Raw genomic sequence first — 12,988 nt, forward strand, 5'->3', positions numbered from 1 at the left:
CTGTTCGAATTCGAGCTATTTATGTGAAGAACGGGTATTCCTATTATTCATGTGGATCTTGAAACTGAAAGAACCTACAGAAGAAGAAGAAGAAGAAGACTGTTCAGACAAGCTAGACTTTCCAAGATGAACCGTGAGAATGAGATACCGGAACCTGAACAACCAGAGAACCATGAGGAGGGTCATGGTGAAAACAACATAGTTAATGGAAACAACAACAATAATAGTAATCAAAGACTGCGGATGAAGGACTATTCCAGGCCATCTACTGAAGGCCATTCATCGTGCATTGTACTACCAAATGAGAGGAACCACTTGTTTGAGATTAAAGCTTCAATGATTCAAATGCTGCAAACAGCAGTGCAGTTCGATGGGTATCAGAATGAAGACCCAAACGCTCACATTCAAGACTTTATTACAATGTGTAATACTTTTCAGACAAATAGGAATGAGAGTGATGATGTAATCAGACTCAAACTGTTCCCGTTTTCATTGAAGGACAAAGCTAAGAACTGGCTGAAAAATCTTCAGTCATGATCAATCACCAACTGGGAGGAAATGGCTACGCTGTTCTTGATGAAGTACTTTCCCCAACAACAAGCCATTAAACTTAGAAATGAAGTATCCTATTTCTTTCAAGAAGAAGATGAATCTCTGTCCGAGGCTTGGGAGAGGTACAAGGAGTTGCTTAGAAGAGTACCAAATCATGGCATACCTATATGGATGCAAGTACAGAATTTTTACAATGGAGTGACCAATGCATACAAGATTCAAATTGAATCAGTTGCAAATGGAAAGCCTGAAGAGCTTGAGCCCCAAGCTTTGTACGAACTAATAGAGAAAGTTGTTAACACAAGCTACAATTGGCACTCTGTAAGAAGCAATGGCAAGAGATTTTCCAATGACTCGAATAATGAAGCAATCACCAGACTATCATCTCAAATGGAGTAGCTGGTTAAGACTGTTGGAAAAATGAATGTTTCGGCTATTCAAGCACAACCTCTTCCACTAGGATTGCACGAACAACCAACACCTGACGGATGTGATTTCTGCAGTGGACTGCACAGACCTATTGACTGCTCATGGATCAAACCAGGGGCGTCGATGAAGGAATAATGTGACTTTATTGCATGACAACCACCCAACCCATATTCAAATACATATAATCCGGGGTGGCGAAATCATCCTAAATTTTCATGGCATGATAACCAAAGACAGCTAGCTATTCAGCAACCATACTAGCAAGACAATACAAGACCACCCTACCAATCACATCAGGGCAATTCCTCTACGCAAAATTATCAACGACAACCAGCTGCTCAATAAGAAGGGAAACCTGATCTGGAATCTATGATGATGCAATTTATGAAACAGACGCAATCCTCCATCAAGAGTCTTGAAACCCAAATGCAGCTGTTTGCCACTATCATTGCTTCCGAAGAGAAAGGAGCCCTACTAAGCAATATAGTAACTAATCCAAAGGAGGAGGTCAATGCTATCATCTTGAGATGAGGTAAAAAAGTTTCCAATTCATTTGAAAATAACAGTTTGACCAATGATGCAGGAGAAAAAGACCAGACAACCGATGAACCAGCATAGGCTCAGCAGGGAGTTCCATCAGAAAGGAGAAAGGACAAACAACCTGCCAACGAGAACTCCCCATCCTACGAAGCAAGAGTACCTTACCTAGACAGGCTAAAGCAACAAAACTGTGAGAAGAGGCACAAAAGTTTCTTAGAACAATTGACAAAGTTGCACATCAACATTCCCTTTATAGAGGCTTTATCAGAAATGTCGATGTATGTCAAGTTTCTCAAAGATCTTCTCACAACCAAGAAGAAGCTCGAAAGTGTAGGAATGGTGCAGCTGAATAGGGACAGTTCCTCAATCCTACAAGCCAAACAGCAGCTTCCGAAAAAGGTGAAAGATCTAGTGAGTTTTTCTATACCCTGTTCAATAGGAACATTGACTATTCAGAATGCATTATGTGACCTAGGAGCTAGTATCAACTTAATTCCATATTTGATTTATATGCAATTAGGATTAGGAGAACCTAGACCCACTAAAATCACTGTTCAACTAGCCGGCCGATCTATTCGGTATCCTAAGGGAATAGTTGAAGATGTCTTAGTCAAGGTCGGGAACTTCATTTTACCTGTGGACTTTGTGATTATGGATATAGCCGAAGATTTAGAGGTTCCAATAATTTTGGGGAGACCCTTCTTAGCTACTGGCAAAGCAGTCATTGATGTACATAATGGTCACTTGATCTTGAAAATAAATAATGAGGAAGTTGTATTTAAAATGCATGAAGTTGTGCGTTACGCTTCTACATCTGATGATGCTTGTTATTTTTTAGATGTAAAGGACGAACAAGTGGGTCTACATGAGCATGAAGAAAGGGAACAACCGTCACAACCTGAACAAGTGTTCACTTCTGATTCAATCGAGGAAACAGGTGAAGAATGCTTGGAGGACGAAGCCGATGTGCTACCTGACCCACTCCCCAGAGTTGAAGCCTTTGCCAGCTCATTTGGAGTATGCATTCTTAGATCCACCAGACAGTCGGCCAATAATCATTTCAGCTACCCTGACCAAGGAGCAGAAAGAACAGTTGCTTGTTATCTTGAGACGCAACAAGGAAGCTTTAGCATAGAGAATGGAAGATATCAAGGGAATCAGCTCTACGATCTGTATGCATAAAATTCTAATGGAGGAGGATCATAGACCATCTATGCAGCCACAACGAAGGCTAAACCCACACATGAAGGAAGTTGTTAAAGCCGAAGTAATAAAATTGATCGATGCAGGCATAATTTACTCAATTTCTGACAGCATCTGGACAAGCCCTGTTCAGGTTGTACCGAAGAAAGGAAGCACAACTGTGCACATGAATGAGAAGAACGAGCTAATACCAACTCAAACAATCACTGGGTGACATATGTGTATTGACTACCGAAAGCTGAATGAGGCAACCAGGAAAGATCACTTCCCGCTACCATTTATGGATCAAATGTTGGAAAGATTAGTTGGTTATCAATTCTACTGTTTTTTTGATGGTTATTCGGGGTACAACCAGATTCAAATAAGCACGAATGACCAAGAAAAGACGACATTCACTTGCCCATATGGCATGTTTGCCTACAACCGAATGTCTTTTGGTTTGTGCAATGCTCCTGCAACCTTCCAAAGGTGCATGATGGCAATATTCCACGACATGATTGAGAAAACAGTCGAAGTCTTCATGGACGGCTTCTCGGTTTATGGCATATCATTCGAATCATGTTTGAAGAACTTAGAAGCCGTTCTAGCAAGATGTAAGGAGACACAGTTAGCTCTAAACTGGGAAAAATGACATTTCATGGTAACAGAAGGAATTTACTAGGACACAAAATTTCAGGCAAGGGAATGGAGGTTGACAAGGCTAAGGTTGAAGTTATTCAAAAATTGCCCCCGCCAAGCTCAGTCAAGGATATTCAAAGTTTCCTCGGACATGCTGGGTTCTACCAATGCTTTATCAAGGATTTTTCAAAGATTGCCCAGCCTTTAGCAGCCTTGCTTCACAAAGGGGTGGATTTCAATTTCGATGAGCCATGCATGGCTGCTTTTGAACAACTAAATGAGAAGCTTGTGAACTCCCCCATATTGATATCACCAAACCGGAGCACACTATTCGAACTCAATTGTGATGCCATCGATTTGAGTGTGGGAGCTGTTCTCGGACAAAGAGTAGAGAAGAAATTCAAACCCATCTACTACACAAGCAAAACACTAAATGAAGCTCAACGAAATTACACAACAACTGAGACGGAGTTATTAGCAGTGGTCTATGCCTTCGACAAATTCAGATCGTACTTGGTGCTATCCAAAGTGACTGTTTACACAGACCACTCAGCACTCAAATACTTGTTCATGAAAAAAGATGCCAAACCACGACTAATCAGATGGTTGCTACTACTCTAGGAGTTTGACCTAGAAATACGAGATAAGAAAGGATCTAAGAATCTAGCTACATACCACTTATCCCACATCGAGGCTATTACGGAAAAAGAACAGCCAAAGATTGTTGACACTTTTCCTGATGAACATATGTTCGCCGCTACTTCACTCCCCTGGTTTGCTGATATAGCCAATTTTTTAGCCTGCAAGATTAAGCCTTTTCGTTATTCCACTAATAAAAACAAAAAGAAAATTCTTTGTTGATATGAAATATTTTTTATAGGAAGAACCCTTCATGTTCAAACTTTGTGCAGATCAACTCATTCGGAGGTGTGTGAGCCACGAAGAAGGAGAGCGCATCTTACATCAATGCCACTCATCTGAGTCAGGAGGCCATTTTAAAGCCAACATACGGTCAAGGTGTTCCAAGCAGGATTTTTCTGGCCCTCTATCTATAAAGATGCCCAAAGGTTTGTTCGAGAATGTAATGAGTGTCAACGTTCAGGTAACATCTCAGCCAGAAATTCTATGCCACTGAATAACATTGTTGTATGCAAAATATTTGACATATGGGGCATAGATTTCATGGGGCCTTTTCCCAACTTGTTTGGAAATCAGTACATACTGGTCGCAGTGGACTATGTGAGCAAATGGGTGGAAGCTGTAGCTTCTCCCTCAAATGACGTGAAAGTGGTCACCAAATTTCTCAAACAGTTGTTCGCTAGGTTTGGAGTGCCTAGGGCAATTATCAGTGATCAAGGATCACATTTTTGTAATAATCTGTTCGAGAGGCTTCTGGAAAAGTATGGAGTTACACACCAAATAGCTACTCCCTACCACCCTTAGACCAGTGGGCAGGTTGAGCTATCAAACATGGAGCTAAAAAGAATATTGGAGAAAACAGTCAATTCATCTCAAAAGGACTGGTCTCTAAAGCTTGATGACGCCCTCTGGGAGTATAGAACAGCATTTAAGACACCCATCGGGATGTCTCCCTTCCGTCTACTTTTTGGCAAAGCTTGCCATCTCCCTATTGAACTAGAACATAGGGCTCATTGGGCACTAACTTTTTTTGAATTTTGATGACCAGAGCATTAACGAAAACAGGTGTGCATAGCTCAATGAGATGGAAGAATTCAGACTGTTCGCCTATGAGAACGCAGTCAAATACAAGGAACAAACAAAAATGTGTGGCACGACAGGAGAGTTCAGACAAAAGAGTTACATGAGGGACAATAAGTATTGTTGTACAATTCCAGGTTGAAATTGTTCCCTGGAAAACTACGATCACGCTGGTCTGGGCCATTCACAATGCACAAGGTGTACCCTCATGGTGCGATAGATATTCAAGGTGGCGCATGTAAGGTGTTTAAGGTCAATGGCCAACGCCTCAAACCCTATTTGGTTCACGAGCCAAAAGGAGGAGGGGATGTGACCCATTACCTCGAACAACCTAATTAAGTAGTGTCTTACAACAACCAAACCGATATATATATATATATATATATATATATATAAAATAAAACTAATATATATATATAGTATAATAAATATGATAATATACATTGTTATATAATCATACCAACAATGATGGTGGGGCATCATGAGTACCTAGGGTTGCACATCCTCATTGACATATTCAACACTAGGGTGTTTCTATATCAATGCACTGTTCGATCTGAAGGTAAAGTTTGCAAGTCTTATTCATTTACCCTTGATTCCCAAACATGCATACACCAGGTGTAACCCTCACGTTTACCCTACCCTTGTGCCTTATTTTCTATGATTATTATATTGTTTTTTTAGTTTTACATTAATTACTGTTTTAAATTTTGATATTATCTAAAGGACATCTATGGGCAGGTGGAATGGCTGTTTCAAAAAGTAGCCTTAGGAGTAGTTCGTGAAATGAGTCACTGTGCAGCATTTATTACTGCCGCCGGTCACGTCACTCAAGTCTGACCTGGCCATCATTACGCAGCGAAACCGAAGTAGGAAGAGGAAAGGATTATACGCGTTGCTAGACAAGAAACGGGAGTAAGGTCATCCCGAAGGCAGTTATGCTTCTGATTGGTTGTTTCACACTTGAACCGCCACACACGTTTTGTTCCCCCCCCCCCATCTTTATAACCTCCCCTTTCAAAAAAACTACTTCATTTACACTTCTCCCTTCGTAATACCACTACTTCCCTCTACCCCTCAAATGGCCCGCAAAAACACTCCCTCCTCCACCGCCGGAAAACAAAAGGAGAAACAGACTGATGGCAGCGTCAATACCATGAGCTCTGGTGCCTTATCTCGGTAGCTCCTCACCTTCTCCGACGAGACCGAGCAGAAGAACTTTCAGAACTTTCAAAGCACGGACCTATGTGCAACCAGGAAGATCTGCTGGAACAGCTTTGAGACTGTAGGTTTGACTACAGAAGTCAAAACCTTCATTGATGGTGCCAACCTGACCACATTTCTCTCTATCGATGATGAATCCTATCGCGAGCTGACCCTAGAGTTCATCTCCACATTCCAACGAGATCCATCAATCACTAAAAAGGAGAACCATAAGCGCTACTAGTTCAGGCTTTGAGGAAACCACCTCCACTGCTCCATTAACACGATGAATATTATACTGGGTGTGGTTCACCAAGATAGGCTAAAAGAGGAACCCTACACGTTGGCGATGTGCGAGGTCCCTGATGACTTCGACGCGGTAGCTTTTTGGCAGACCATCACAGGACAAAGTGAATATAGCCCAAACACCTCAAAGGCTTCCAGAATAGAGAACTATGGACTCAAATACATGCACCGTATTCTGGCTGGGTCACTGTTCTGCCGTGTTCACCAAGCCACCGTCCCCACGGCTGATTTATTTGCTCTTTACTGTATGCATAACCAAAAACCTATGAATATGGGTTACTTTTTGTAGAATACATCTCCTCGCTCCAATAGAAGAAGAGTGTAGCTAGTCTGTTCTGTGGCCCCTGCATCAATACCATCACGAAGAACGTGGGATTCTTCGACCCAAAATTCACCATGCTAGCAAAGGGACCCAGTATGGAACCACTTAGCTTGAACACCATGAAGCGCTTGGAGATATGTTGTGATGTGGACGGAGTTTGGTACCTGTGGAAAATAGCCAACGCGCTAAAACAGAAGCATGCCAACCAGTCAGAGAGTTTGAAGAAGAGAAAAAGCAATGAAGGATTTGCCCAGCTCATCGATATTTCCCCCCTGAAAACATTTGCGGAAAACCAACACCATGATGCCGTTGACGAGATGTTTTTCCAACATGTTGCTCGTTTGAGCATGGAAACAATTCTGATCAACTTCAGGGTGATGGAACAGCAGCTGGCGGTATATGATCAGGAGATCAAGATTCTCAGGGCGAGAATAGTTGTGCTGGAATTGGGGAATAGCACTGCTGGTACCAAACAGACTGTTTCCGATGCTTCCAAACAAAGCCCATACAAGAAACCTGTTAAGATTGAAGCCAATGCACCAACGGCCCTGCCAGACCTACAAGATGTTGATGAAGTAGGGGAGGATGCTCAATCCTCCCAATCTCATGTGGTTTGATTCACTACACTTATCCCTCCATGCTTGCACATGTGTTTATCCATTGCTGTTTGCTATGTTTTTGCTAATGTTGAATTCCTTTCCCATATTGTTTGTCATTGAGGACAATGTTTCGTTCAAGTTGGGGGTAGGGAATTCTCATTTTAGCATCTCTGCAGTTGTTTAGTCTATCTTGTCCTCCCATGCTTGCTGCTATTGTTTTCCTCTTGTGATGTATTATACACCTTCACTCCACCAAAATCAAAGCACATCACCCCCACACACTCTGTGCGCATCCTCCATCTTATTCCATAAACTTTTGAGAATAACTCTTCTAGCCAGTTTGCAGACAGTTTACGTGTTTTAACCATGAATTAATAACTCTACTCGGATTAGGAAGATTAAATTGTGATGAATTATTCTTTTATGATGTTTATTGTATGATAGCTGCGAATAATCTGTGAGAGTTGAGCAAAAAATGCATGTGCATATGCATATGAAACATTTGTTTTTTTATGAGTGGGCTTTGCTTGTTCAGCTGTAAGTAAGCTTTGCTAGGGTTGCCCTAATGTGGAGTAGCTAGTTGTTCGGCATAAAAAGTTGATTGTCCCAAACACTCACTCCTTTTATCCAACGTTACAATTTTACCATCCCGTCAAACACCCAACCAATAGGGTAGTTGTTCAAACAACCCAAAGAGCCAAGGAACAAGACCAAAGAGAAAAAAGCTTGTTACACCTATAAATAGGAGGGCACAATCTTTATCTATATATATATATATAATAAAGTGCCCGACCTAATAGAACTTTAAAGTACAACTCGAAACAAGCACCAAAAGCTTGGCTGACAATCTATGTGAGCAACTACCCATCACTTCCCCACATAAACGTCCCTTAACCACTTAAATACCCTCGAAATGATACTACTTATGCTGAATGGCTAAAAACTCCTGTTTGGACCGAATTGCAAAGTTAGAACCTACACAGAGGCATGCATTACTGTTGAGTGACTTAAACACCCATAAAATTGAGAGAAACACTGTGAGCTAAGGAGTGGTCAGATGCAGCTTAGTGCGATAATGATTCAATAAGAGAATCGGTTCATCGTTTGTTTTAATTTGAACTATCCTAGTCTTATTGATTAGTTTATGAGTCAAATATCTTAAATTTCCCACACTAGCTGGATTTGTTTTCTTCACTGTTTATGCTTGCACCACCTTTTACATTGTGTTGCTTGAGGACAAGCAAAGGCTCAATTTGGGGGTAATTTGATACGAGCAAGATAAACAAGATTGTGAGGCAGATCAGTCATGGAAAAGAGCTAACAAGACCCAAGTTTCCATCAAGAATGGACGGAAACAGCTAGAAATAACAGTTTGCAAGGATTCCTCTTGAATAGCTGCAGAGTAGTGCGAAAATACACATTCAGATAGACAAGCGGGTTGATCAGGGACCAATGGGAGAATGAAACATGGGAGACTACCTTTTTTTACCAAAATGAAATAGATGGTTGTGATGTAATGTTCTTTTTGTTTTTTTGGTTTAAGTATTATTCTACTCTTACTGTTTAGGGTTAAAAACTTCACCCTATAAATAGTTAACTTTGTAGTAGGTGAGGAGGATTATTACCAGTAGCCACTCTTTTAACTTTCTTATCAAAATTCTGTTTTTAAGTATTTTTGGGCGCGAACATCCTGTTCACTCATGGAAATGAGTGAGTAGTACACTTGTTTCGGGTCTAACCAGCCATAAATGGTGATTGTAAGTATTTCTAATCCATCAATGAAGCATCTTTATCAATGAATGGCTTTCAAATAGTGTATGGAATGTTTTAGATACTAATCATGTCTAAATGCTAGTAAAAAGGGATGACATGACCTTGCTCCTGATTTATGGAAATAACCATTTGATGCACGTTATGTTGGACGGACACGAATATAACCACATGTTGAGGTTTCTTTACGAATGCTCCTTGCTCTTAACGAGGGAACAACTACTTAACGCTAGGATTCCTGGTTAAGTATTGTTCTTAGAACCTATGGAAAAAGGGACACCTGACTGTAGTGATCTTAGAAGGAGAGACTCAAGCTATGAACTTTAAAGATGCCTATGTTGTTGGATTAGTTATATGAGCAATTGTTGTTCGGCGTAGCGCTAAACCAGCAACTGTTTCCCAAATTGATATTTAGCTAACACTGTCACTATTTCCTTATTTTACTGCATATTCACTACACTACAATCAACTTTATTCTGTCTAGTGATTAAGGTAACTGTTCTTGATCTTAACTCAATCGATGTGGAAATGACACTTGGCTTTATCCAACTACAATAGACCTAGTATACTTGCTAGTGTCCATATTTAAGAGACCAACAGGTTCATCCTTCAAGATAATCTTACCATAGAGGGCAGACACGCTAGTCCTCCCCAGGCGTCTCCTAACAGGCACCGAATCGATATGAGCGAGCGAAGGGACCTATGAATCATTTAGCTGGAGGTAGGTCCTTTTTAGTAGTGGATGGGGAGGGGAGCACATGGTTCATCTGGAAGGATCTCCCACCTATAATCGTATCCTTGCAGGTTAATTAACATTCCCTTATTTGCATTCTATTGATCTTTCCCATTTGTGTCGGCTCTAACATGAATACCATCTTTAAAATTGTTAGCTCGTCACTCGGTGATGGCACGTCCGATAGAGGTGTGTAAATTAGAGTGTGATATATGGATGTGATACGTGTGTGTGCTATGGAATAACTCTACTAGACGCGGCTACTTAGGGGCAAGTGTACCCCGTCGTATCAAGTAATAATTCGGTTAAGACCGGGTATCGAATCCACGGGATTTATAACCACAAATATTAAACTACTCGGTTCTATTCGTTATCTAGGCGGTGAATACTTTAGGTTGGTTTGGGTGACAAGTACAAACTACTCCTAAACTATGATGAGACAGACTTGTGTGACCGAACTCTACGGATTGCGATAAGTTATAAATATAAAAGAGCAATAACTCCGAACATATATGATTGATACTTTACTCTTGCAAAGACGACTACGTGTAGACGAACCGACCCGTGAAGTACTTAGACTACATGGTTCCTAGTCAAGGCGTGTCTAATGCTAGGGATCAGAAACTAGGGCCCGTAAGTTCTGTGGCTTGTCAATTCCTACAGTTTCCGGTGTGTTACTTTCGGTAAGGCAACACCTATATGGTTCCCTAAGGATAACCCGTCCCTACGGGCGTCGGGTATCGTGTCCCCCTACACAATAATCAATTAAAAATATCAAAACAAGTAGTAAGCACCAACATGTATAGAGAAACGGGAATTGCAAATCATATATTATAAATAGGGAATGAAAAGAATATGAATACAACCAAGCATAGTACATAGGAAGAGTGCAAGCTAATTAGCAAGTAGAAAGGGAAGAATCGGCCCTTGGAACTAGCTAACCGAACTCAAGGCCGTCTCTTAGGTCTTAGAGGTGGAACTTCTCGAGCTTGGTGGAAGAGGATGGGACGGAACTTCGACGGAGTGACGGAACAAGCGAACAAGCTCTCAAAGTGGTAGAGTTTAGTTACACAAAATCTGAATGTAAATCTAAAACTACTTTTCCTAATGAGTGCCAAGCACTCCTATTTACACTCAAATCAAGCTTGGGTCATAATTGTAATTACATAGTGTGAAGAGAAGACATTGAATGAAGACTTTGAATGTGCATGGAGACTTTGAATGTGAATGGAGATCTTGAATGTGTGTAAAAGTGGTAGGAAGACTTTGAATTTGATGTAGAATAATGAAGCATGTGATACTTCATTATTTTCTCATTTTCTCCCTTGCATATTTCACACCCATGAAAGATTTCCTAAGCTTCAACACGTCCAGCAAATTAGATTAATTATTTGAGCCTGTTACGCTGCGAATTTGGAGATGACATTAAAAGTCACTTGTACATCTTTCTCTTAGCTTTCCAACACATTATGAATCGCCTCAATCCGAGTCCGTATGAGGGAGATACGATGAAAATACGAAAATGTATCAAATCTGTCCTCAATGTGAACAAGGTGACCGACACTTCACGCTCCGCATGGAATACCCCAAGCCCCGCGTGGATGAGCTTCTGAAGTCATATTTTTGTCCTCTAAAAGGTCCATGCTCCGCGTGGAAAGGGTCACGCTCTGCGTAAATGATTTGCTGACGTTTATCAAACACTTCTCACTGATTTAAGCTCCGCGTGGACGTTCATTCATCGCCTTTTCCGTCTTATACGTTTGTCCTGCAAAGAAGAGTTATGAACACCGAGATTACTTGATTTATTTATTTATTAAAAACGACAAAAATCAACTAAAGGTACATAATTTATTACTTGTTGCTAATTTATTGAAATATGCAATAAACTAGCACTAAACCTAACAATTTAGCTTAAAAATAAACCGTAAATTACCCCAAAAGACAGGGATAAAATGTCCCTATCACTCGGCAGCTCAAAGATGTGCTAGCGAAGAGGCTGAGGCTGCAGCAAGACATGTCGAGGTTGCCAGGCTTCGGGTTGAGGAGGAAGCTGATGGGCCCTTGTTCATGGATCTTTGCTTACCTGAAGGGTTTCCCTCTTCCCCCTCTACCATACTTTGTAGTAGCTCTTTGAGCGCGGCCGAAGGTGTGTCTCCTTTCAGTAAATATGCTGTATTTTTGTGTTGGTTTGCTTTGATGTAATTGTTTTGCTGGTTGCCTTTTGTCTTTTTGCAGCCACGACCTCGACTCTGTGTGCCATTTAAATTAATGATGTGCCTTTAGTGGCCGTTCCCATCTCCTGTGGTGGTCCTGTTGAATCACTTGATATTCTGAAAAATCTCATGTTTTGTGGATTTGGATGAAGATGAAGTGTTGCATGCCCCTAAAGAAGGTGGCTCTGAAACTAGGGTTGAAGCGAAAGTTGTGATTTCGGTCGAAGCCATGACTTCTATTGAAGCTGTTTCTATGAATGCTTCTAAAGAGAAGAAGCAGATTTTCATGGACATAATTGAGCTGCATATGGGGTCTGAGAACTATGATCCCTAAAAGGACAATCGTTTTAATGGCTCTATGAAATTTCCACACATCCCCCAGCCTAAAATGAAGATTTTCATACTAGGAAATGCTCAACATGTGGAGAGGGCTAAACCTGGGGCTTTAGCCGTGGTTCCCCTTGATGACCCTTCAGCTGTTGTTGCTAAAGCTGGTGTTGATGAGAGTACTGAGAAGTCTCTTGGAAAATCTAGTGTTACCCCAATAGTGAAGTAAAAAGGTTATGTCCAGAAGAAATCTGCGCACGGTGGGGCTCAAACATCGCGAGATGAGGCTCCATCCTTGTCCGGTATAAGGATAGGAGAAAAACAAAAATGTCCTTCCGCTCATCTGCCTTCATCCAAAGGTACTAAGCTGCTTCAAAAGGAAGGGAGCTATGCCTCCTACTGCTCATTTTATCCCTGTACTTTGCTTCTCTTGTGGATTCGAATGCTTTACGTG

The 12,988-nt window shown here is 41.1% G+C and overlaps 1 non-coding gene across 1 annotated transcript; it reads right to left on the reverse strand.

Annotated features, from left to right (window-relative positions):
• Positions 1-606: 606 nt before the first annotated feature.
• On the reverse strand, positions 607-713 carry LOC136228183 (small nucleolar RNA R71). Its single transcript, XR_010688517.1, has one exon. It is a non-coding gene; the product is annotated as a small nucleolar RNA R71 (small nucleolar RNA).
• Positions 714-12,988: the final 12,275 nt, after the last annotated feature.

This window comes from Euphorbia lathyris, chromosome 4 (genome assembly GCF_963576675.1).
Source record: "Euphorbia lathyris chromosome 4, ddEupLath1.1, whole genome shotgun sequence".
Taxonomy (NCBI): Eukaryota; Viridiplantae; Streptophyta; class Magnoliopsida; order Malpighiales; family Euphorbiaceae; genus Euphorbia; species Euphorbia lathyris.